The sequence below is a fragment of the Lactuca saligna genome, chromosome 7 (assembly GCF_052625555.1).
Source record: "Lactuca saligna cultivar CGN05327 chromosome 7, ASM5262555v1, whole genome shotgun sequence".
Taxonomy (NCBI): Eukaryota; Viridiplantae; Streptophyta; class Magnoliopsida; order Asterales; family Asteraceae; genus Lactuca; species Lactuca saligna.
Genome location: NC_136423.1, coordinates 96163598 through 96190297, shown reverse-complemented (window position 1 = coordinate 96190297; position 26700 = coordinate 96163598).

Below are 26700 nucleotides of genomic sequence, written 5' to 3'. Positions count from 1 at the left end.
CTCCCCAACATATGGGAGTCCGACACCTCCTACCATACAACAGCTCAAAGGGCGGCATACCGATGCTTGAATGATGGCTGTTATTGTAGGAAAACTCCGCCAAAGGCAAATACGTATCCCAACTACCCCCAAAGTCCAATACACATGCCCGAAGCATGTCCTCGAGTGTCTGAATCGTCCGCTCACTCTGGCCGTCGGTCTGGGGGTGGTATGCGGTACTAAAATGCAGCTTAGTACCCAACTCCTCATGAAATTTCTTCCAGAAGCGGGAAGTGAAACGCACATCGCGGTCTGAAACGATCGAGATCGGCACCCCATGCCGAGATACAACCTCCCTCACATAAATCTCCGCCAACTTCTCCGCCGAAGAACTCTCACTGATGGCAAGAAAGTGAGCGCTCTTCGTCAACCTATCCACAATCACCCAAATTGCATCGATTCCTCTGGCAGTCCTCGGCAATTTGGTGATGAAATCCATAGTGATCTGTTCCCACTTCCATTCGGGAAGCTCCAATGGCTGCAACTTGCCATGCGGTCTCTGGTGTTCGGCCTTTACCCTTCGACAGGTCAAACACCTCTCGACAAACCATGCGACATCCCTCTTCATACAAGGCCACTAATACTCCTTCCTTAGGTCCAAATACATCTTTGTAGCCCCGGGATGGATCGAAAATTTCGATCTATGAGCCTCCTCCATCAATGTAGTACGTGTACCGCCTACAAACGGTACCCAGATCCGGCCCTGATAAGTCATAAGGCCTCGACTATCCGATACGAACCCCGAAACCAACCCAACGACCCGCTCTCCCTTCTGCATCTCCGGACGCACAGCCTCGGCCTGTGCCCCACGAATGGCGTCCAGAACTGGAGCTATCACAGTCAGTCAAAAACATACATTTCGCAGTGGAGCACTCTCCGCCCTGCGACTCAATGCGTCGGCTACCACATTAGCCTTGCCCGGGTGGTACAAAATCTCGCAATCATAATCCTTGACCACATCTAACCACCTTCTTTGCCGCATGTTTAGGTTAGGTTGATCCATCAGGTACTTCAAGCTCTTATGGTCCGTGTAAATCGTACAACGAACCCCATACAAGTAGTGCTGCCAAATCTTGAGGGCGAACACCACTGCCCCCAACTCCAGATCATGTGTGGGGTACCTCGTCTCGTGAGGCTTCAACTGCCTCGATGCATATGCTATCACATGTCCCTTCTGCATCAGTACGGCTCCCAGTCCTAAAATCGATGCATCACAGAATACCACAAAACCCTCCATCCCTTCCGGAAGAGCTAATACCGGAGCTTCACACAACCTCTGGCGAAGCGTCTCAAAGGAGGTCTGCTGCTCGGGACCCCATAGAAATGTAACACCCTTCCGGGTCAATCTGGTGAGTGGAACCGCAATCTTGGAGAAATCGTTAATAAACCTCCGATAATACCCTGCCAACCCAAGGAAACTCCGGATCTCAGAAGGTGACCTTGGCACCTCCCACCTCATCACTGCGTCAACCTTGGCCGGATCGACCAATATCCCCTTCTGGTTAACGAGATGTCCCAGAAACTGGACCTCCCGCAACCAAAAATCGCACTTGGAAAACTTTGCATAAAGTTTCTCCGATCTCAAAACTCCAAGAACCTCCCTCAAATGCTCCTCGTGCTGCTCTCTAGATCTCGAATATACCAGAATATCATCAATGAACACAATCACCGACCGATCCAAAATCGGCCGACATACCCTATTCATGAGGTCCATGAACACAGCCGGGGCATTGGTAAGCCCAAAAGGCATCACCACAAACTCATAATGCCCATGACGCATCCTGAATGCTGTCTTCTGGACGTCCTCGTCCCGTACTCTCACCTGATGATAGCCCGACCTCAAATCAATCTTGGAGAACCAAGATGCTCCCTGTAACTGATCGAATAAATCGTCGAACCTCGGCAACGGGTAACGGTTCTTGACCGTCAACTTATTTAGTTCCCGATAATCAATACACATGCGATGCGAGCCATCTTTCTTCTTCACAAACAGGATGGGTGCTCCCCACGGCGAGCTACTCGGCCGAATAAACCCCTTCCCCAGCAACTCCTGAAGTTGCGAGGATAACTCTTGCATTTCTGGAGGCGCAAGGCGATACGGAACCTTAGCGATAGGCGCGGCTCCCGGAACCAAATCGATACCAAACTCCACTTGCCTCACGGGAGGCACACCTGGTAATTCTTCGGGAAAGACATCTGGAAAGTCACGCACCACCGGAACTTCATCCACCGAACTCGGTCTCTTGGAGATCACTCGCGTATCCATCACATATGCCACAAAACCCTTACAGCCCTGCTGTAAACACTGCCTCGCCCTAGCAGCCGAACAAAAGGCTGATCCAGAACGTGTACCCTCGCCGTAAACCGAAAGAACTCCCCCACTAGGATCTCGTATAGTCACCAGCTAACGCTCGCAATCGATAACCGCACCGAATAGGCTCAACCAGTCCATGCCCACTATAACACAGACATCACCCATCGCAATAGGAATCAGGTCGATCGGGAACTCAACCCCAAAAATCTCCAATACACATCCCCGGAGGACCTCCGTGGCACAAATCACTCTGTCGGCGGCTATGGAAACCTGCAGGGGCCGACTCAGTGCTCCACGACTAACACTGATATGCTGACTAAATGTCAAAGATATAAAAGATCGACTCGCACCCGAGTCAAATAACACTAAAGCAGGTACAGAATTCACAAGGAAGGTACCTATGCATAGCATAATATAAGCATAATATCTCGACACCATAAATAAATAATAAAAAGAAAGCGTACCAGCCACAACGTCGGGTGCAGCGCAGACCTCTTCCACAGTCAGCTGAAAGGCTCTCCCCCGAGCCCTCGGTGCCTCGGCCTTCACGGGCCGACTCTCTGCAGCAGTAGCTCTGATGGCGGCGGGAGCAGACCCCTGGGATGCTCCACGCAGCAGTGGACACTCTGCCTTCCGGTGTTCGGTCTGGTTACAGTGGAAGCACACTGTAAACCCCTTGGGGCAGTCCTTGGCCATATGCCCCTCCTTGCCACATTTGTAGCAAGACCCCGCTCGACAGACTCCATCGTGACCCTTGCCGCACTTTCCACAAGTACGGCCCTTCTGGCTCCCGGGTCGGGGATCAGCGGGCTTGGCCCGCTTGGCTGCCGGCTGGGACTGTGCCGGCCACCGATCCCTCCCCAGAGACTCCGCCTCCTCCCTGGCCTGAGTCTCAAGCTCAATCTCCCTCTTCCGAGCATTTGCCTGATGCTCGGAAAATGTCCGATACGAGGAGTTCGCAGCGAACTCCCGAATATCCCGTCTCAGAATGCTCAGGTAACGGCTCATACGTGCCTGCTCGGTGGACACGTGCTCAGGGCAGAACATCGCCCTCTCATGAAACATCCTCGTAATAGCTGTGACTGACTCGGTACCCTGCTTGAGGGTCAGAAACTCCTGTGTCAGACGTTCCCTCTCCACCTGAGGAACGTACTCATCTCGGAACATGGTAGTGAACCTCTCCCAGGTCACTGCCGAAAGCTCAGTCGGTGTGAAGTGTGCCGTCACAAACTTCCACCAGTCCTTCGCTCCCAAGCGAAGCTGGTTCAGCGCGAACCGAACCTTCAAATGCTCAGGGGACGAGCAAGTGAAGAAGCATCCCTCCATATCAGATATCCACCTCATAGCTGCCACCGGATCCTGCGTACCATCAAACTCTGGTGGGTTGGTGTTGCTGAACTCCCTAAACAATGTCGCGTCACCTCCCTGGGGTCTTGCCGCAGCAATCGCTGCGGTAGCCGCTGCAACCGCAGCCTCAGAAAGAGCGGCATAGCGCTCGTCAAATGTCTCAATCCACGCGGTTTTAATGGACCCGAACATCTCTGGTAACTCAGCTCTGATGACCGCAACCACCTCCTCATGAATGATCTGTCGAATCTCCTCATCGCTAGTTCCGGCATCCTCCGGCATGTGACGTGTCCTCACCATGATCAACCTCTGAAATACAACATGCGATAATTAGAATTTACTCGAACACTCTTACATTCGACAATCCACCCCTCCTTGATTCTTGGTATCCCAAGATTCTTATTTGGACTATGTATCGCACCGGTGCTTTCAGTAGTACGGGCCCAATACTAATGTCCGCACCGTCTCAGTACACACCCCAAATCTTCCTCTTCGGATCCCAATCCCCAAATACTCTATTATACTTAAATCCCTCTGTAACAGGTCTCACACAAAGTCCTAGCTGCTACGTAATTACTCTCAGCATCTCATAGCAGCTCACCCCTCCCTAGGCTAAGGCATCACAAAACAGGCCACTCTAGTCCTATTAGCAATACCTAGCCTACTCTAGCATGCAAATTGAAACGACCCAAAAACACGACCCAAAAATTTTCGTTTTTCCATATAATCAAAGCCATAATATAAGTATCATAACATAAACACATGCGATGGATTCCCAAAACATAATAAAATATTGTGCGGAAAACTGTATCATACTACATCAACTCAAAATATCAAGAGACATCCCGGGATAAAAGTCATGCTGCGGTGTGTGCGATGCTGTCACCCCGAGCTCTTCCCTTTGCTTGCGGAAGTACCTGGAACCAAAACTGAAACTGTAAGCACGAAGCTTAGTGAGCTCCCCCAAACTACCACATACCATACCATAACATATAAACACATATTGGGCCTTGCCCACTGCATCGGGTCGAAGCCCGGAAACTGCATCGGACCGAAGTCTGGAACTGACTGGGACCTTGTCCCCTGCATCGGACCGAAGTCCAGAACTACTGCATCGGACCGAAGTCCGGAACTGACTGCATCGGACCGAAGTCCGGAACTGACTGGGACCATGTCCCCTGCATCGGACCGAAGTCCGGAACTAACCGCATCGGACCGAAGTCCGGAACTGACTGGGACCTTGTCCCCTGCATCGGACCGAAGTCCGGAACTGTCTGACTGAACATGGCATTGCATAACACATCAACTAGGATAACACATATACGACATGGTACATCGGGCCGTGGCCCGGAACACATAATACTTAACACATAAAACATAGCACACAAATCCTGTTCGAACCACGAAGGCATCGAACATACTAACTGCTGCATCGGACCTAAATCCGGAAACTACTGCTAACTGAACGGGTCGGCATTGTGGCCTTAGACCCGTTCCTACTCGAAGGAAACTCACCTCGTAAGCTGGCTGTTGAGTGTGTGGCGCGGAAAGCTAACGGCGGCTGCTCCTGAATCTCCTCGGCTACAAGTCCATAAACACACTCAATCAAATACTAAACACTGCACTTGGGGTAAAATGACTCTTTTACCCTTGGTCAAAGTCAACTCACTCTGGGCTGACTCGCCGAGTCAGGCTACCCAACTCGCCGAGTCCTAGTCTCATCTCTCAGCTCTTCACGCTGCTACTCGTCGAGTGGGGCATCGACTCGACGAGTACCCTCTGGATCCAAGAACTCAGATAATCTTCATCCGACTCGCCGAGTCGTATGAACAGACTCGACAAGTTGTTCTTGACCCCCAAGAAGATTGCCTTGGACTCGCCGAGTTGTATGAACAACTCGCCGAGTCCCTCCATCACTGAGTCTACTCTCAACTCGCTGAGTCCACTCCCTAACTCACCTCGTCCACTCGACACTGATAAAACTGAAGAACTCGGGACTCGCGACCCAACTCGTCGAGTCGTTCTTCCGACTCGGCGAGTCGCCACCATGCAACAGATTTTTACTTGATTTCGTTTGAATCCACTACATACAATTGATAGATCTGAGTCCAATAAGCTGTTTTACCACGTAAAGTTTCCAACTTTACGTGCACAACCTCATGAATAAGCGAAACAAGGCTAAAAGATGCATAAAATGGGTAGATCTATGGCTAACATGCAATATAACCCCAAAAAGACAGTAGATCTGGGCTCTACAACACCCCAACATTCAGATCCATAGATATATCGACTTAATAATATGTTCATGCAAGTGAAAGGCTTGAAACAAGCACCAACTAGCTCTTAGGAGAGCCCTAATGGAAGTTTAAAGCATAAAATAAGATGGAACTCCGAAAATACCTCAATAAACTCTGATTTGGCCTTGGATCTTTGCACTCCAACCCTTCTCCTTGCTTCTTCCTTCTTCTCCTTCTTCACACCTTCACAAAGAGGGCACCAAACACAAATAAGCTCTTCAATGGAGGTTTGGGGCTCTAACACTGTGTTCTCAGGGTGAGGGAGGCGAGAATGGGGCTATAAGGTGGTATAAATAGTGGGCAACCCGGGGATTTAGGGTTTCACCCAGACGGATGGACTCGCCGAGTCCATATTATGGACTCGTCGAGTCGCCGGCTCACGCGTGCCCTCAGACGCGACCCGACTCGGCGAGTCAGGCTAGAACTCGCCGAGTCCCTCTAGGAAAACTCACTATAATTACCAATAAATCAACATACCGGGGACGGGTCGTTACAATTCTCCCCCACTTGTCTCAGACTTCGTCCTCGAAGTCTGCTACGGCTGGATTTGCAAATAACTCCGGGTAGTGCGCTCTCATCTCCTCCTCAGCCTCCCACGTCCATTCAGACCCCTTCCGGTGCTGCCACTGCACCTTTACTAGCTGAATTACCTTGTTCCTCAAGGTCTTGGTCTTCCGTCCAGAATCGCGACCGGCTTCTCGATATAATTTAGGCCGCTATCAACCTGAATGTCCTCTAAGGGAACGACTGCCGTCTCATCCACCAAACACTTCCTCAACTTCGAAACGTGGAAGGTGTTGTGTATCAAACTAAGCTCCTCAGGAAGATCTAACCGGTAAGCAACCCGACCCACCCGGGCCAAAACCCTGAAAGGACCAATAAATCTGGGGCCCAATTTGCCCCTCTTCCGGAACCTGATGACACCTTTCCAAGGTGAGACTTTCAGAAGAACCATATCTCCCACCTGGAACTCCAAATCCGAACACCTCCTGTCGGCATAGCTCTTCTGCCGACTCTGCGCAGTCTGCAGCCTACTACGGACCTGCTGGATCAACTCCGTTGTCTTGAGCACCACTTCGGTGCTCCCTATGACTCGCTGACCGACCTCACCCCAACAAATCGGGGTCCTGCACTTCCTGCCATATAACATCTCAAAAGGAGATCGATCAATGCTCGCATGATAACTGTTGTTATACGAGAATTCCGCTAACGGAAGATACGTATCCCAACTGCCCCCAAAGTCCAAAACACATGCCCTAAGCATGTCCTCTAGAGTCTGAATCGTCCTCTCGCTCTGCCCGTCAGTCTGAGGATGGAAAGCGGTGCTGAAATGGAGACGAGTACCCATCTCGTCGTGGAATCGCTTCCAGAATTTGGACGTGAAACGAACATCTCGGTCCGACACCACCGATACCGGCACTCCATGACGTGCCACAATCTCTCGCACATAGATATTGGCTAACTTTTCCGCCGATATACTCTCCTGAATCGGAATAAAATGGGCACTCTTCGTCAACCGATCCACTACTACCCATATCGAGTTCACCCCGCGTGCGGTCCTAGGGAGTTTGGTGACAAAATCCATGGTGATATCCTCCCATTTCCACACGAGAATGTCTAACGGCTGCATCTTGCCGTGAGGTCTCTGGTGCTCCGCCTTGACCTTCCGACAGGTCAAACATCTCTCCACATACCAAGTGACATTTCGCTTCATGCAGGGCCACCAATAATCCGGTCGAAGATCTCGATACATCTTCGTCGCCCCTGGGTGGATAGAGAACCGAGACTTATGAGCCTCGTCCATCAATACTTGCCGTACCCCACCCCAGTACGGTACCCATATCCTACCATGAAGCATCAACAAACCACGACTGTCGAGATCAAATGAAGCTACTCGGCCCACTATCCTCTCACACTTCTGCCTCTCCTCCTTGAGACCCTCCATCTGAGCCTCCTTGATCCGCTCCAACAAGGGAGTTATCACTGTCATCCTCATACACAAATCTCTGATAGGGGCCGTCGACACCTTGCGGCTCAGGGCGTCGGCCACCACATTGGCCTTCCCTGGATGATAAAGGATCTCACAGTCACAGTCCTTCAGCATGTCTAACCATCTCCTCTGTCTCATGTTCAAACTCGGCTGATCCATAAGATATCGCAAACTCTTGTGATCCGTGTAAATAGTACAGCGGACCCCATAAAGGTAATGTCTCCAAATCTTGAGGGCGAACACAACTGCCCCCAGTTCCAAATCGTGGGTAGGATAATTAGCCTCGTGAGGCTTCAACTGTCTCGAGGCATAAGCTACCACATGGCCTCGCTGCATCAATACTGCTCCCATACCTGTGATCGAAGCATCACAATAGACTACGAAATCCTCTACACCCTCTGGCAAGGTAAGGATCGGAGCCTCGCACAATCTCTGCCTGAGAGTCTCGAACGTCGCCTGCTGCTCAGGCCCCCAACGAAAAACCACCGACTTCTTGGTTAGTCAGGTGAGCGGCACCGCTATCTTGGAGAAGTCCTGGATAAATCTCCGATAATACCCTGCCAATCCTAGGAAGCTCCGAATCTCAGATGGAGACCTCGGGACCTCCCACTGCATCACGGCCTCAATCTTGGCCGGATCAACCAAAATACCCTTCTGGTTAACGAGATGCCCAAGAAACTGCACCTCGCGCAACCAGAACTCGCACTTGGAGAACTTAGCGAAAAGTCTCTCCCTCCTCAAAGTCTCCAACACCTCCCGCAGGTGCTCCTCGTGCTGCTCCTGAGTCTTGGAATATACCAAGATGTCATCTATGAACACGATCACCGACCGATCCAGCATCGGTCTGCACACGCGGTTCATGAGATCCATGAATGCGGCTGGGGCATTGGTGAGCCCAAATGGCATCACCACGAACTCATAATGACCATACCGGGTCCTGAAAGCAGTCTTCTGCACATCGTCGTCCCTGACCCTCATCTGGTGGTAACCAGAGCGTAGGTCGATCTTGGAGAACCAAGACGCTCCCTGAAGCCGATCAAACAAGTCATCTATCCTCGGAAGTGGGTAACGGTTCTTCACCGTTACTTTGTTCAACTCCCGATAATCAATGCACATACGATGCGACCCGTCCTTCTTCCTCACAAATAAGATCGGCGCTCCCCAAGGCGAACTGCTCGGCCGAATGAAACCCTTGTCTAACAGCTCCTGAAGCTGTGTAGACAACTCCTGCATCTCAGGGGGAGCAAGTCGATACGGTGCTTTGGCTATCGGAGCCGCACCAGGAACTAGGTCGATCCTGAACTCAACCTGCCTCTCTGGAGGTATCCCCGGCAAATCCTCGGGAAACACATCCGGGTAGTCACGAACAATAGGAACATCATCAATCGCCGTCTTTCCCTTCTCCCGGGCATCCAAGACGTAGGCTATAAAACCGGCGCAACCCTGCTGAACATAGCGCCTCGCCCTCGCGGCGGAACAAAAGATCGGTCCTCGCTGGGGCCTCTCGCCCTGAATCACTATCTCTCCCCCACTTGGAGTGAGAACCCTCACTAGCTGTAGCTCACAATCAATCACCGCCCCATTGGGGCTCAGCCAATCCATGCCCACAATAACTTTATTCCCACGTAGGGGAATAGGAACCAGGTCCACTGAAAACTGCTCATCAAATATCTGAAGTGAACACCCTCTATGTACTCTGCCGACCCTCACGATCCTATCATCTGCTATCTCAACCTCTAGTGGACAATCCAGCTCCCCTGGAGTTCTGCTAAATCTCTTGCTAAGAGCAAGCGATACAAATGATCGGGTAGCCCCCGAATCGAACAATACCAAAGCAGGGATGCCGTTCACCGAGAACGACCCTAAATAAAACATATCATCAAGTAATATTCAAGCAATATAATAACAAAAGATGAAGGAAAGATTCATACCCGTCACCACATCAGGAGTCGCTCGCGCCTCCTCTGCTGTCATCTGAAATGCCCTGCTCTTCGCCACCGGTGCATCAGCTCGGCCCTGCCGGCCATCCGTAATCCTCAGGGTGGCAGGGGCAGGTGCAACCACCTTCCCTGCTGCAGCTAAACTGGGACACTGGGACCTTTTGTGTCCCCTCTGATTGCACTGAAAGCAAATCAGATCTGATGCTGTAACCGTAGTAGCAGGGGCCGTACAATCCCTACTCATATGCCCAGTCCGACCGCACTTGTAGCAGCCGGAACTCCCTGCCTTGCACGCCCCCTCGTGCAATCTCCCACACTTGCCACACCGACAGTGGCTCTGCTGACCCCTGGACCTGTGATCTGAAACCTTGGGCTTTTTGCCCACACTGGCTAAACCCGAAACCGCCTCCGGTTTCCTCTTCTTCTCCATCTCGAGATCAATCTCCCTCTCTCTGGCTCTAGCAATCATGTCGTCCAGTGTTTTGCAACTGGACCGGCTCACAAACATACGAATGTCACTCCGCAACATCTCGTGATAACGGGCCTTCTTCATCTCCTCATCGGCTGCATACTGAGGAACAAGAAGGGCCCTCTCCCTGAACTTGGCGGTGATCTCCGCCACTGTCTCTGTAGTCTGGGTAAGATCCTGGAACTCCCTAGCTAACTGTTGCACCTCGATGACCGGTGCAAACTCCGCTCTGAACCTGGTAGAGAAATCAGCCCAGGTCATGGCATCCAATGCCGCATCATCCCCGATGGCATGTCCGACCTCCTCCCACCAGTCTCGTGCCCTGTCCTTCAGAAGATAGGACGCCAATCTGACCTTGTCCCCCTCGGGACATCTGCTAGTGCGGAATGCGTTGGCCACATCCGCTAACCACCTGGTACTCGCTATGGGGTCCCGTGCCCCATGATAGTCAGGAGCCCCGCATGCCCTGAACTCCCTGAACGTAAGTGTGCGCGACCCCATCACGGCCGCCATCTCGGCACGGAAAGTACTCAATCTCTCATCCATCAGCTCTAAAATACCCTCCTTGATTGAACCGAAGATCACAGGAGTCTGCTCTAGTATGATGCGGGTAACCTCAGAAGAAAGGAACTCCCTAGTCTGCGCATCCATCTGCCTGGCCTCCGGGCCTGATCCCGATCCTGATCCCCCTCCGGCATCTGAACTGCCGGCTGCTGGCCTCGGACGCAAAACTACCATTCTGAAACATATCATAACAACATCAGAACACTGAAATATCTCAAGGGATCATGATACTACTACTAGCTTCCTGGTCTTGTCTTGGCCTTCCTTAATTCGAGTACGGATCCTCTGCTTTCAATAGTATGGGCCCCTACTACCTTCCACATCTATCCGTACTTTCCTCAAGAACTGCCTTGACTCCACCAAGTCACTTCTACTACTGCCGTTCTCTGCTACTCTCATCCTAGGCTTGCCCTAGGGAAACTTCAAGCTCAACGCGACTGGTCCTCAGCTGCCGTAGGTCTCCTCATAATGCCAGTTAGCCACCACCTAAACACCATCACCTGTGATGAGGGTCAGATAATCCTTCAAATAAAGGATCCGTCCCTACAACGGTTGGACTCAAACAAGAGCTGCGCAGTAGAGCCAGTTCCAACACTCTGGGATTATTCAAACCTGATCACATGTGGTGTGACGTGTTCACCTAATGGCTAACTCCCACTACTCAGAATCCCACTAAGCACGAAGCAAGCAGCATTCGGACACGGGAAACAGACTCAGGCAAAACTATTCTTATAACAAGAAACTGCCCTAGCATAGAATGCTAAGCTCGTACTATCAGGCATAACCTAAACAGGCTATCCTACTGCTGTCTACTCAATTCTAGCATGCAATACTCATAAAGCTGTAACACATAAACAGGCACATAAGGCATTCTCCTAGATCCTTAGCCCTATACTAGCATGCTGTTCTACTGAAACTGAAACTGAACAAATAATTTGTATGGTTAATTTGGGAGTACTTACTTGAGCTCGGCTGACCGCATGCACACACCTCTATCTTGTTAAAACAATTCTTTCTTTCTAAGTGTTTTCAAAATTCTGTTTGTAAAACATTTTTATTTTATTAAAATCTTTTATTTTTCTTAGTTTGAGTTCAGATACACCCGAAAGTGTATCCGAATCCCTCAAACCAGGGCTCTGATACCAACTTGAAACGACCCAAAAACACGACCCAAAACTTTTCGTTTTTCCATATAATCAAAGCCATAATATAAGTATCATAACATAAACACATGCGATGGATTCCCAAAACATAATAAAATATTGTGCGGAAAACTGTATCATACTACATCAACTCAAAATATCAAGAGACATCCCATGATAAAAGTCATGTTGCGGTGTGTGCGATGCTGTCACCCCGAGCTCTTCCCTTTGCTTGCGGAAGTACCTGAAACCAAAACTGAAACTGTAAGCACGAAGCTTAGTGAGCTCCCCCAAACTACCACATACCATACCATAACATATAAACACATATTGGGCCTTGCCCACTGCATCGGGCCGAAGCCCGGAAACTGCATCGGACCGAAGTCCGGAACTGACTGGGACCTTGTCCCCTGCATCGGACCAAAGTCCGGAACTACTGCATCGGACCGAAGTCCGGAACTGACTGCATCGGACCGAAGTCCGGAACTGACTGGGACCTTGTCCCCTGCATCGGACCGAAGTCCGGAACTAACCGCATCGGACCGAAGTCCGGAACTGACTGGGACCTTGTCCCCTGCATCGGACCGAAGTCCGGAACTAACTGCATCGGACCGAAGTCCGGAACTGTCTGACTGAACATGGCATGGCATAACACATCAACTAGCATAACACATATACGACATGCTACATCGGGCCGTGGCCCGGAACACATAATACTTAACACATAAAACATAGCACACAAATCCTGTTCGAACCACGAAGGCATCGAACATACTAACTGCTGCATCGGACCTAAATCCGGAAACTACTGCTAACTGAACGGGCCGGCATTGTGGCCTTAGACCCGTTCCTACTGGAAGGAAACTCACCTCGTAAGCTGGCTGCTGAGTGTGTGGCTCGGAAAGCTAACGGCGGCTGCTCCTGAATCTCCTCGACTACAAGTCCATAAACACTCAATCAAATACTAAACACTGCACTTGGGGTAAAATGACTCTTTTACCCTTGGTCAAAGTCAACTCACTCTGGGCTGACTCGCTGAGTCGGGCTACCCAACTCGCCGAGTCCTAGTCTCATCTCTCAGCTCTTCACGCTGCTACTCGTCGAGTGGGGCATCGACTCGACGAGTACCCTCTGGATCCAAGAACTCAGACAATCTTCATCCGACTCGCCGAGTCGTATGAACAGACTCGACGAGTTGTTCTTGATCCCCAAGAAGATTGCCTTGGACTCGCCGAGTTGTATGAAAAACTCGCCGAGTCCCTCCATCGCTGAGTCTACTCTCAACTCGCTGAGTCCACTCCCTAACTCACCTCGTCCACTCGACACTGATAAAACTGAAGAACTCGGGACTCGCGACCCAACTCGTCGAGTCGTTCTTCCGACTCGGCGAGTCGCCGCCATGCAACAGATTTTTACTTGATTTCCTTTGAATCCACTGCATACAATTGATAGATCTGAGTCCAATAAGCTGTTTTACCACGTAAAGTTTCCAACTTTACGTGCACAACCTCATGAATAAGGGAAAGAAGGCTAAAAGATGCATAAAACGGGTAGATCTATGGCTAACATGCAATATAACCCGAAAAAGACAGTAGATCTGGGCTCTACAACACCCCAACATTCAGATCCATAGATATATCGACTTAATAATACGTTCATGCAAGTGAAAGGCTTGAAACAAGCACCAACTAGCTCTTAGGAGAGCCCTAATGGAAGTTTAAAGCATAAAATAAGATGGAACTCCGAAAATACCTCAATAAACTCTGATTTGGCCTTGGATCTTTGCACTCCAACCCTTCTCCTTGCTTCTTCCTTCTTCTCCTTCTTCACACCTTCACAAAGAGGGCACCAAACACAAATAAGCTCTTCAATGGAGGTTTGGGGTTCTAACATTGTGTTCTCAGGGTGAGGGAGGCGAGAATGGGGCTATAAGGTGGTATAAATAGTGGGCAACCCGGGGATTTAGGGTTTCACCCAGACGGATGGACTCGCCGAGTCCATATTATGGACACGTCGAGTCGCCGGCTCACGCGTGCCCTTAGACGCGACCCGACTCGGCGAGTCAGGCTAGAACTCGCCGAGTCCCTCTAGGAAAACTCACTATAATTACCAATAAATCAACATACCGGGGACGGGTCGTTACACAAATACATCACATTAATAATAATTATCACATAATATAAAGGTATTTTGGGAATTCACCGTTCGGGCGCTGGCTGATCGTACACACGTTTCTTCCTGGAAAATATTTTACTCTTAGAAAACTTTGGTTTTATTTTGAAATATCTCTTCAATTCCTCAGTTTGAGTTCAAATACCCCCGAAGGTGTACCCGAATCCCTCAAACCAAGGCTCTGATACCAATTTGTAACACCGAAAATTTTCAAAACAATTTTTTTCAACTTTTATAAAACATAATTCCATTGATATTCATTAAACAACCATTTTAATTATCCAAACAAGACAATACAAAATCCCAAGATCATGATATCAAGCTCCGAATGTGTGTGTGTACGGATCATGCCAGCGCCTTCCCACGGTCGTCACTAGTACAAGGCTTAGTGGTTTCCCCAAAATACTACATATAACACATATTAGCCACTCGAGGCTATAACTCTGTGGGTCCGTGCACCCAAACTCTGTGAACCCTCAGGTTCTAACTCTGTGAACCTTCCGGTTCTAACTCTGTAAACATGCACAGCATCAAACACATAGAAGTAATGCAGTACAACACATAACATACATGGCATACAAATACTCTATCACATGACTCTGGTTACCTACTCAAGGTAAAGTATAGTGAGAAGACTCACCTCGCGTGTCTCGGTAAATCGTAAACCTGAAATCGCTAATCACTCGACCTGTCGAGCTGTCGTCCCCCTATAGCACAATACACCTCTAATTAACACTTTCCCAACTAGGGTTGACCACAGTATAACAAGTCAATGTAGGTCAACGCTGGTCAACGGTCAACGGTCAACTTTGACCGGACTCGACGAGTACCCAGGCGACTCGGCGAGTCTGGGCGTGTACACCAATTTCCCTGGAATCCTCCCCTGACACGTCGAGCATTCCCTCAACTCGACGAGTTCCACCTGGCACGAGTTGTGGGGTCACCACGACTCAACTCGCCGAGTCTCAAGAACAACTCGGCGAGTCCAGTTAGACTCAGTCCACCTGTCCATTCTGACTCCCCCTTGACTCACTGAGTCCACCTTTCCCAACTCGGCGAGGCCACTTACAGTGTGGTCGGACAACATTCATGCTACTCGTCGAGTCTGTTCTTCAGACTCGGCGAGTCCATGCCATGCACTGACTCAATCTTGCTCTAAAGGTCAGATCCAGTTCATTAATCCATAGATCCAGTCCCTCCAAGCTCATTTAGCACGTAAAGTTACAATCTTGATGCACATACAACCTCTATATGACCATATATGATGTTTATGACTCAAATACTACAACACAAGGTCAAAGACTCTATTGTCACTCATAAAGCTTGATGAGTGAGGCTCTCTGGACCTCTATGGATCCAGATCCATGGCCTCAACTCAAAGAGGGAACCAATGGGCATCAAATCATCCCATAAATGACCACCACAAGCCCTAACTTGCATCATGCTTCACTAAACAGAAAATGGTCCGAGATAATACCTCTAGAGTGATGATCTAAGCTCCAAATCCACGAAATAGCAACCTCCTTCGCTTCCTCTTGCCTAGGGTCTCCTTCTTCTTGTTAAATAACACACACAAGATCAAGAATGGCTCCTTTCTCTTCACAAATAGCTCAAGAACACAAGGGTCACTCACTGAGGGTTGGGTGAGCACAAATGACGGCCATAAGGCCCTTTAAATAGGCCTCAAACCCGGAGATTTAGGGTTTCATTACACAGTGCAGACTCGCCAAGTCCAGGCGCGCACCAATGTTCAATTCCGCGTCTCTACTCGGCGAGTCTGAGCTCCAACTCGCCGAGTCCCTCTCACAATATGACAAAATTAGATTTACAAGATACCTGGTAAAAATCCGGGTGTTACAACTCTCCCCCACTAGAACTAGACTTCGCCCTCAAAGTCTCGCTCTAAAATAGCTCCGGATGCTGCTCCCGCATCATACCCTCCGGCTCCCAGGTCATTTCTGATCCCTTCCGATGTTGCCACTGTACCAATACCAGAGGTACCTCCTTGTTCCTCAAAATCTTGATCTTCCGATCCCTAATAGCCACTGGTCTCTCAACATAATTCAGGCTTGCATCTACCTGAATATCCTCTAATGGAACCACTGCCGACTCGTCGGCCATACATTTCCTCAACTGCGATACATGAAAAGTGTTATGAATCTGCCCCAACTCTGCTGGTAACTCCAGCCGATAGGCTACCCGGCCTACCCTTTCGATCACACGAAACGGACCTATAAACCGGGGCCCCAATTTGCCCCTCTTCCTGAACCCGATCACTCCTTTCCAAGGAGAAACCTTCAGGAGAACAAAGTCGCCGACCTGAAATTCCAGCTCGGACCGGCGTCTATCCGCGTAACTCTTTTGTCGGCTCTGAGCGGTCAATAACCTCTGTCTGACCAGCTGTATCTGCTCTGTCATCTGATTCACGATCTCTGTACTGCCCATTACCCTTTGCCCAACCTCTCCCCAACATATGGGAGTCCGACACCTCCTACCATACAACAGCTCAAAGGGCGGCATACCGATGCTCGAATGATGGCTGTTATTGTAGGAAAACTCCGCCAAAGGAAAATACGTATCCCAACTACCCCCAAAGTCCAATACACATGCTCGAAGCATGTCCTCGAGTGTCTGAATCGTCCGCTCACTCTGGCCGTCGGTCTGGGGGTGGTATGCGGTACTAAAATGCAGCTTAGTACCCAACTCCTCATGAAATTTCTTCCAGAAGCGGGAAGTGAAACGCACATCGCGGTCTGAAACGATCGAGATTGGCACCCCATGCCGAGATACAACCTCCCTCACATAAATCTCCGCCAACTTCTCCTCCGAAGAACTCTCACTGATGGCAAGAAAGTGAGCGCTCTTCGTCAACCTATCCACAATCACCCAAATTGCATCGATTCCTCTGGCAGTCCTCGACAATTTGGTGATGAAATCCATAGTGATCTGTTCCCACTTCCATTCGGGAACCTCCAATGGCTGCAACTTGCCATGCGGTCTCTGGTGTTCGGCCTTTACCCTTCGACAGGTCAAACACCTCTCGACAAACCATGCGACATCCCTCTTCATACAAGGCCACCAATACTCCTTCCTTAGGTCCAAATACATCTTTGTAGCCCCGGGATGGATCGAAAATTTCGATCTATGAGCCTGCTCCATCAATGTAGTACGTGTACCGCCTACAAACGGTACCCAGATCCGGCCCTGATAAGTCATAAGGCCTCGACTATCCGATACGAACCCTGAAACCAACCCAATGACCCGCTCTCCCTTCTGCATCTCCGGACGCACAGCCTCGGCCTGTGCCCCATGAATGGCGTCCAGAACTGGAGCTATCACAGTCAGTTGCAAACATACATTTCGCAGTGGAGCACTCTCCGCCCTGCGACTCAATGCGTCGGCTACCACATTAGCCTTGCCCGGGTGGTACAAAATCTTGCAATCATAATCCTTGACCACATCTAACCACCTTCTTTGCCACATGTTTAGGTTAGGCTGATCCATCAGGTACTTCAAGCTCTTATGGTCCGTGTAAATCGTACAACGAACCCCATACAAGTAGTGCCACCAAATCTTGAGGGCGAACACCACTGCCCCCAACTCCAGATCATGTGTGGGGTACCTCGTCTCGTGAGGCTTCAACTGCCTTGATGCATATGCAATCACATGTCCCTTCTACATCAGTACCGCTCCCAGTCCTAAAATCGATGCATCACAGAATACCACAAAACCCTCCATCCCTTCCGGAAGAGCTAATACCGGAGCTTCACACAACCTCTGGCGAAGCGTCTCAAAGGAGTTCTGCTGCTCGGGACCCCATAGAAATGTAACACCCTTCCGGGTCAATCTGGTGAGTAGAACCACAATCTTGGAGAAATCCTTAATAAACCTCCGATAATACCCTGCCAACCCAAGGAAACTCCGGATCTCAGAAGGTGACCTTGGCACCTCCCACCTCATCACTGCGTCAACCTTGGCCGGATCGACCAATATCCCCTTCTGGTTAACGAGATGTCCCAGAAACTGGACCTCCCGCAACCAAAAATCGCACTTGGAAAACTTTGCATAAAGTTTCTCCGATCTCAAAACTCCAAGAACCTCCCTCAAATGCTCCTCGTGCTGCTCTCTAGATCTCGAATATACCAGAGTATCATCAATGAACACAATCACCGACCGATCCAACATCGGCCGACATACCCTGTTCATGAGGTCCATGAACACAGCCGGGGCATTGGTAAGCCCAAAAGGCATCACCACAACTCATAATGCCCATGACGCGTCCTGAATGCTGTCTTCTGGACGTCCTCGTCCCGTACTCTCACCTGATGATAGCCCGACCTCAAATCAATCTTGGAGAACCAAGATGCTCCCTGTAACTGATCGAATAAATCGTCGATCCTCGGCAACGGGTAACGGTTCTTGACCGTCAACTTATTCAGTTCCCGATAATCAATACACATGCGATGCGAGCCATCTTTCTTCTTCACAAACAGGATGGGTGCTCCCCACGGCGAGCTTCTCGGCCGAATAAACCCCTTCCCCAGCAACTCCTGAAGTTGCGAGGATAACTCTTGCATTTCTGGAGGCGCAAGGCGATACAGAACCTTAGCGATAGGCGTGGCTCCTGGAACCAAATCGATACCAAACTCCACTTGCCTCACGAGAGGCACACCTGGTAATTCTTCGGGAAAGACATCTGGAAACTCACGCACCACCGGAAATTCATCCACCGAACTCGGTCTCTCGGAGATCACTCGCGTATCCATCACATACGCCACAAAACCCTTACAGCCCTGCTGTAAACACTGCCTCGCCCTAGCAGCCGAACAAAAGGCTGATCCAGAACGTGTACCCTCGCCGTAAACCGAAAGAACTCCCCCACTAGGATTTCGTATAGTCACCAGCTGACGCTCGCAATCGATAACCGCACCGAATCGGCTCAACCAGTCCATGCCCACTATAACACAGACATCACCCATCGCAATAGGAATCAGGTCGATCGGGAACTCAACCCCAAAAATCTCCAATACACATCCCCGGAGGACCTCCGTGGCACAAATCACTCTGTCGGCGGCTATGGAAACCTGCAGGGGCCGACTCCGTGGCACAAATCACTATGTCGGCGGCTATGGAAACCTCCGTGGCACAAATCACTCTCTCTGGACCTCTATGGATCCAGATCCATGGCCTCAACTCAAAGAGGGAACCAATGGGCATCAAATCATCCCATAAATGACCACCACAAGCCCTAACTTGCATCATGCTTCACTAAACAGAAAATGGTCCGAGATAATACCTCTAGAGTGATGATCTAAGCTCCAAATCCACGAAATAGCAACCTCCTTTGCTTCCTCTTGCCTAGGGTCTCCTTCTTCTTGCTAAATAACACACACAAGATCAAGAATGGCTCCTTTCTCTTCACAAATAGCTCAAGAATACAAGGGTCACTCACTGAGGGTTGGGTGAGCACAAATGACGGCCATAAGGCCCTTTAAATAGGCCTCAAACCCGGAGATTTAGGGTTTCATTACACAGCGCAGACTCGCCGAGTCCATATCCTGGACTCGCCGAGTCCAGGCGCGCACCAATGTTCAATTCCGCATCTCTACTCGGCGAGTCTGAGCTCCAACTCGCCGAGTCCCTCTCACAATATGACAAAATTAGATTTACAAGATAACTGGTAAAAATCCGGGTGTTACATTAGGGTAGGATTGGATATTCGAAAGTCTGTGGGGTCCAACGTTATGTATGGCTAGCATACACTAGTACTATAGGGTTCTTGGAAATTTCTAGGATAGGTGGATTGTGTAAGACCGGTATGTCAGTTGTTAGACAGTTAGCCTTTCTCTAGGAATGAGGATTGAGCGCTCACTATGTTTATGTATATTGTTAGGGTGTTGTGGTGATACTTGAGACAAATAGGGATAGGTGTAGAAGGTAGTATGGGCCCGTACTACCGAAAGCACAGGACGCATACGTGTAGCAAGGCAGTCACAACCCCTAGGGTTGGGTTGGGAATTAGTCCCCTGTCATTATATGGATTATCAGAGATCTTTCTGGTGTCTTATCAGAATGGTGGTTGCGAGATGTCTATAGACCCGATCTAGGTACGGATCGGGAGCTAATAGCCACGATAAACCAGCATCGTTAGAGGACCGCGTTAGTGAGATCATCCGGAAGGAGGTGATCGAGTTTGTTTGGGGACAGTTACCGAAGATATGTGGGTCTATTAAGAACGCCATGGTTGAGTATTTTGATGAGCGCTATGCATCCATTGTTTGGATGGTTGTTGCAACAGCATCAACGGTTGTAACGACGACAAAGGGAAGGAGTTGGTCGAGCTTTCCAGTACCGGGACTTGTTATTGGGACGTATTCTAATGAGTAGAGGTGTAACGATGAGATTTTTCAAATTTTCTTTTTCATTTTTCAACAACCAAATATATATAAAATATTCTCAAAAAGTATTCCACATTAGTTATAAAATTAAAATGTATCCCAAGATCACATATCAAATCTCCTTTCTGTGTGTACGGATCACGCCAATGCCTTTCCATGGTCCTTTCTAGTACCTAAAAATAATAACACAACAACTGTAAGCATAAATGCTTAGTGAGTTCCCTAAAGTACCACATACAAAACATACGCCACTCGGAGCTACTATACGACCTTCCAGCCGATGTGTGTCTGCGGGACCCTCCGGTCCCGTAGCTCATTGGACCCTCTGGTCTGATCATAGCTCGTTGGGTCCTCCAGCCCGGTCTAAATCGTTGGACCCTCCGGTCCAGTCTATACAATTATATATCATACTTACATCACATATCACATAATCTCATACATGGCACACAATCTCATACATAGCACATAAGACCTTCCGGTCAACTCATAGTACAACTCTAGGTAACGTATAGTGAGAAGACTCACCTTGTGTAACTAGGTAACTCGGAAATCTCGGACTCCGTGAGATAGGATCTAGCCTCCGCCTAATCATATGAAATAAAGACTCGGATCAACACATTTCCCAAGGCTAGACCAGTCCCTCTCTTAGCACTCTCAGGAGGGTAAAAGACCATTTTACCCCTCTCAAGGCTCAAATACTCTAAATTTGACCAAACCCTAAAAGTCAACAAAAATCAACGGTTAACCCCTTGACCAGACTCACCGAGTGCACAATTGTGACTCGGCGAGTTCAGTCATGAACTCTATCACACCCCAAAACCGGAACGGCAGAAACGTTCAGGGGTGGATGACGTCATGTCAAGTATCACAACATATGCAGTATTGTAATCAAAGTACAACAACCATTGAATTAATAGTAATAGCTTTACATAGGTTACATGTCATAGCAACGTCAAAGTAATACTGTAACAGCCCAAAATCTCAAGTATTGTTAAATTGCATTTTGGGGTGTTTTTAAAGGGGAGACTCGGCGAGTTGGAGCCAGACTCGCCGAGTAGGGTCGCAGATTTGGTCGCGGGTTCGCGACTGGACTCGACGAGTCCAGGTATGGACTCGGCGAGTCGACGCTGTTCAGCGGAAACCCTAGCCGTTTCGTATTAGGTCGTATATAAGGGTTGTTATGTCGTCATTTCACGTCTTTTGATCGATTTAGAAGAACCTCAGGCGGCTGTGGCGGCTAGAGCAAGTTTGAAGGCCATGGGTGACCTTGAAGGAATTGTTGTGCAAGGAGGAGAAGGGTTTTAGCTGAAGGAACTGCAGGGAGTTCGAGTTCTGAAGTTTGGGGGCATGGAAGGTACATCATTCAGGTAATAACCCGGATTACATTCTCCTGTGATTGATGTGTATATAGATTTAGGGTTTATGGAACCCATTTGGAGTCTAGATGGATTGTTGTGTTGTTATTCAACGTTTATAACCTTGTATTAGGACCCTTAGAGGTCCAGAAGGACCCATGTTTGTATATTCGGGAAAATATGTATCTCAGGAAGCAGTTCGATCGACTGCATGGTGTGGACTCGCCGAGTCGGATGAGCAGACTCGGCGAGTAGCTTGAAGATTCACTAGGACTCGCCGAGTTTGTTCTTCAGACTCGGCGAGTAGAGTCGGGGTGGCCCCGCGATTCTTCCAGGAGTAACTCGTCGAGTCAAAGAGGATACTCGACGAGTAGAAGGGAAATTTTAGAGGAATGAAGGACGACCAGACTCGCCGAGTCGCCAGGGAACTCGCCGAGTCCAGTCGAGCTGACAATGGACTGTTGACCAGAGACAACCGGTGTGATTTCTTAGGGTCAGTTAACGTGGAAGATAGAAGTGTTAATAAGAGATATATGATGTTACAGGGAGCTTGTAGCTCGGAGGATCAAGTGCAAGGGATTTCAGGAGTTGCTATCTTCCAGTGTCCGCGAGGTGAGTCTTCTCACTATACTGTACCCGGAAGGGTTTGATTGTGTGACCGGAAGGTCGAACATGTTATGCGTTATGTATTCATACTGTAAAAGGAAGTTAGTAGCTACGCGTGTTATGTATGTTATATGGGCCGGAAGGCAAAGTATTATGTGACAGAAAGGCCAGGTATGATATGTGATATATGTGCTTTATGTGTTAGCGTATGTTACGGGCCGGAAGGCAGGTTGATATATGATATATGTGCTTTATGTGTTAGAGTAATTGTATTATGTGTTATATATGTGTATGGGCCGGAAGGCAATTATTTTATGGGCCGGAAGGCAATTATCTTACGGGCCGGAAGGCAATTATTTTATGGGCCGGAAGGCAATTATCTTACGGGCTGGAAGGCGATTATCTCATGGGCCAGAAGGCATTGTGCAGTAGACCGGAAGGTCAGGGCCTGGAAAGGCGTACGTGCGTAAGGTGTATATTGGGGAACTCACTACGCTTCGTGCTTACGTTGTTTATGTTATGTTGTTTCAGGTTCTTACAGTAACGCGGGCTGGCAACTGCTCGATTGTACACACCGAAGAAAGAGTTGTGTTTTGGAGGATCCTGGTTTTCTATTTAACCGAAAATGAAACTATGTTTTGTAAATCAATTATGAATGAGGTTTTAAACAAGTGTATTAATATTAAATTGATTATTTAAATAAAAATTTTTGTCTTGAAAATCAAGGTGTTACAATTGGTATCAGAGCCTTGGTTTGAGGGATTCGGACGCGCCTACGGGTGAATCTGGACTCAAACTGAGGAAGTAAGAAAAAGTTTTCAAATAAATAGTTTTCTAAAAGTGAATAAGAGTTCAAGGAGAAAGCAAGAAAGAGCAGTGTGTACAATCAGCCAGAGCCAAACGGTGATTTCCCAAAATACCCTTACTTTTGTGTTATGAAATATTTATTATGCACTTTATGAGATATTATTGCATGCTAGAGACAGGCTAGGTATTTCATATCTTAGGACTAGAGTGGCCTGATTTGTGATGCCTTAGTCTAGGGTTTGTTGTTATATGTGCGTTATGCTTTTGTGTGTATGTGATAAGTGAGGGTATCTAGTTAGAACGCACGAGGGGTAGAGCTATAGAGTACAGTGGTACTTCCGAGGATGAACCGAGAAGGTGGAGCTATCAAGGATAGGGAGTGCTATGTATGCTTCGATGCTCGAATGCTGCTTGCTTCGTGCTTTGTGGAGTTCTCGATGATGGGAGTCAGCTACTAAGTGAGTATGACGATACTCAGGAGGTAGATGGCTGGCATCATTAGGAACTCTTCAGCAGCTGATAGCGAAGAAGTGGGGGGACGGCGGAATGGACTAGAGAGTAAAACTAGCCAGATGAGTGCGCTGGTAGAGTAGAGGATTTCGCTGGAGAGCGAGCACGCGCGATGGGACTGGTGAAAGAGTAACTCGATCAGCTACTTAGGAACTCTGGGATGGTCCGTGTGGAAAGTATGGGTAGATGTGGCAGGTAGTATGGGCCCGTACTACTGAAAGCAGAGGACCCATACTGGATACAGGGAGCATTTTGAAGGTCCTAAGGAACGAATGGGGGGTGATGTCATGGTTCGAGTACCATACATCGGAGCAGAATGCGGGGTGATGTTATGGTCCGGGCACCATACATCGGAACAGATTGAAATAGATGTTGTGGTTCGAGTGCCATACGTTGGAGCAGATTGAGGGTAATGCTATGGTTCAGGTACCATACACCGGAGCAAATTGAGAAGGCATGTCATGGGATGAGTACCATGGTTCGTAGTGGATGATGCTGGTGACTATCATGTTATCCGGTTATGATCGAAGGGGTAGAGATCGGACGCTATGGGTTTTAGGCCTGTGGACCACGATTGAGGATGGAGAGGCGTTCCTTGAGAGGAGGAAAGGCGAGTACCTATCAGAGTATTGTGGTAGGGAGTTAAAGGGTGAGGGAAATTTCGGTCTAAGTCGAGAAATCAGTCGATAGAGGAGAGGTCACCTTCTAGGTGGGTAGTGCCATTTATGTTCGTGTGCAAGACACGAGGGGTCTGGTGTTTCAGTTCTGGGTTGGGAGTACATCCTGCAGGTAGTTTTCGATAATGACTTCCCTCAGAGCATCAGGTAGCGGGTGTGCCGCGAGACAGTGACTTACTGTGAGCAGACAGTCAGTTGGGACTGAGGTAGTCGAGAACCACACCACACCTAATTGAGAATGACAGGTTGTGTTATAGTGGTAGCAGTGAAGAGTTCAGTCGAGTTTTGCAGTGCAGAGAGTTTCGTCTATGTTGAGAGTGAGTTCCTGTCCTTGGGACAAATCCGGCGTTGGATATGGGTGGATGAGTTGAGATGAGAGGAACGATGATTTTGCGGTGCAGTCTACGAGTCAAAGATGTTATCGAGCAGTGCAGGTGCTTAGTATTAGATTGGTATGGGATTTGGAACGATTAGAGGCAGCCGTGATGAGAAGTTCTTGGAGAGTTAACCAGAGGTTCAGAGTATAGAGGGTTGATTGACTTCATAAGAGGAGGGACTATTGGGCGTTGCGTAGCACTTTCCTGGAGCAGGTACGATTTCGCTGGTGAAAGATAGTCGTGGGTTGATGGTATGCTAACTAGTGACGGATCAAACCCTAGTGGGGGAGAACCGGGTGCAGTACGTAGGAAACAAAGAATTGCCAAGAGTAGTTATAAGTGGAGTATAGAGATGCAGTAGGAAATCATGAGACCAGAAGTGTTGATGATCGAGTAAAGGGGTCAGAGTGAGTTAATATGGGAAGTACTTGAAGAGGAGAACGAACGTATTCATGACAGGTGACTGGTGTTGTTGCAAGAAGATAGAGAATGATTGAGCAGTCAACTCCCGGAGTCGGTATGCGTATCCTTGTTTGGATTCCGAGTGTCGGGAAAAAGGGATCTGGGAAATTATCAGCGTATTTCGTACGTCAGCGTTATCTCGCATTCCAATCGAGAAATTAGATGCACCAAGGTTGTAAGGCGGGGAAAATATAGATTTAATTATGGGTTTCAGGAGATCAGTGGTGGTGGTAGCATTCTGGGATATTCTGGTATGATATCCTTATTTTGGAGTTATTCGGGAATCCTGAATTGAATCGACGTGTGGCATATCAAGTATCTGCGGATTTAGTGGGAGTCTTCGAGTATGGGCATTCAGGGAGATTATTTGAGAGGGTGGATTTTCTCAAGACGGGCGTTCGTTATGTTGATTGCCTCCATAGACTGTGGTGGATGTTCGAGTCGCAGTACTCACTAGTCAGAGGGTGTTGTAATACTGCGTGGGGTTGCAGTACCCACTGGGTGGGCAAGAGAATTTTTAGGTTGGAATATTTTCGAGCAGCGTATGAGGGGGAAGAGCTTCGAGTTTGGGTAGCCCTGATATTGAGTCTTTGGAGCTTGGATGTTGAGTCGGGGGTGAGACGGGGGTCTTCGTCTCTGTCGGGAGATGCGGGGAGATACGCAAGGAAGAGGCACAGCAGAAACCAGAGATTAGAGTTGAAACGATCCTCGGTGGGATTGTATTTTCTCTCACGAGGAAAAGAAGATTTTGTGACTTACGTGTCACTGGGTCGGGATAGTGGTTACGGGGAGAAAAAGTCAGTGGAATATTTGGATCGCGATATGGGTGACCGTTGGGGGGCTCAGATGTGGAGCCAAAAGTTGATCTGGTACTTAGTCTTGAAGAGGAATATGGGAAAGGAGCTTATCATGATGACATCTGATGACACTTTAGAGAGGGCGAACGATGCGGACGTTCGAAGACATGTTTCGGGCATGTGTATTAGCTGTCGGAGGAAGCCGCGGTACGTAATTATCCTGGGTTGAGTTGTTCCATATTAACAGCCATCATTAGTGCATTAGTATGCCGCCCTTTGAGCTGTTGCATGGAAGGTGATGTCGGAATCTCGTTCGTTGAGGAAAGGTAATGCATGGACTCGAGAGTCCTTGCGAGCAGATCCAGTGCATGTGTGATACAGGGAGTAGTGTCAAGGTTGTCAAGCGGGTTTCACTAAGTGAGGGAAGGGAAAGGTAT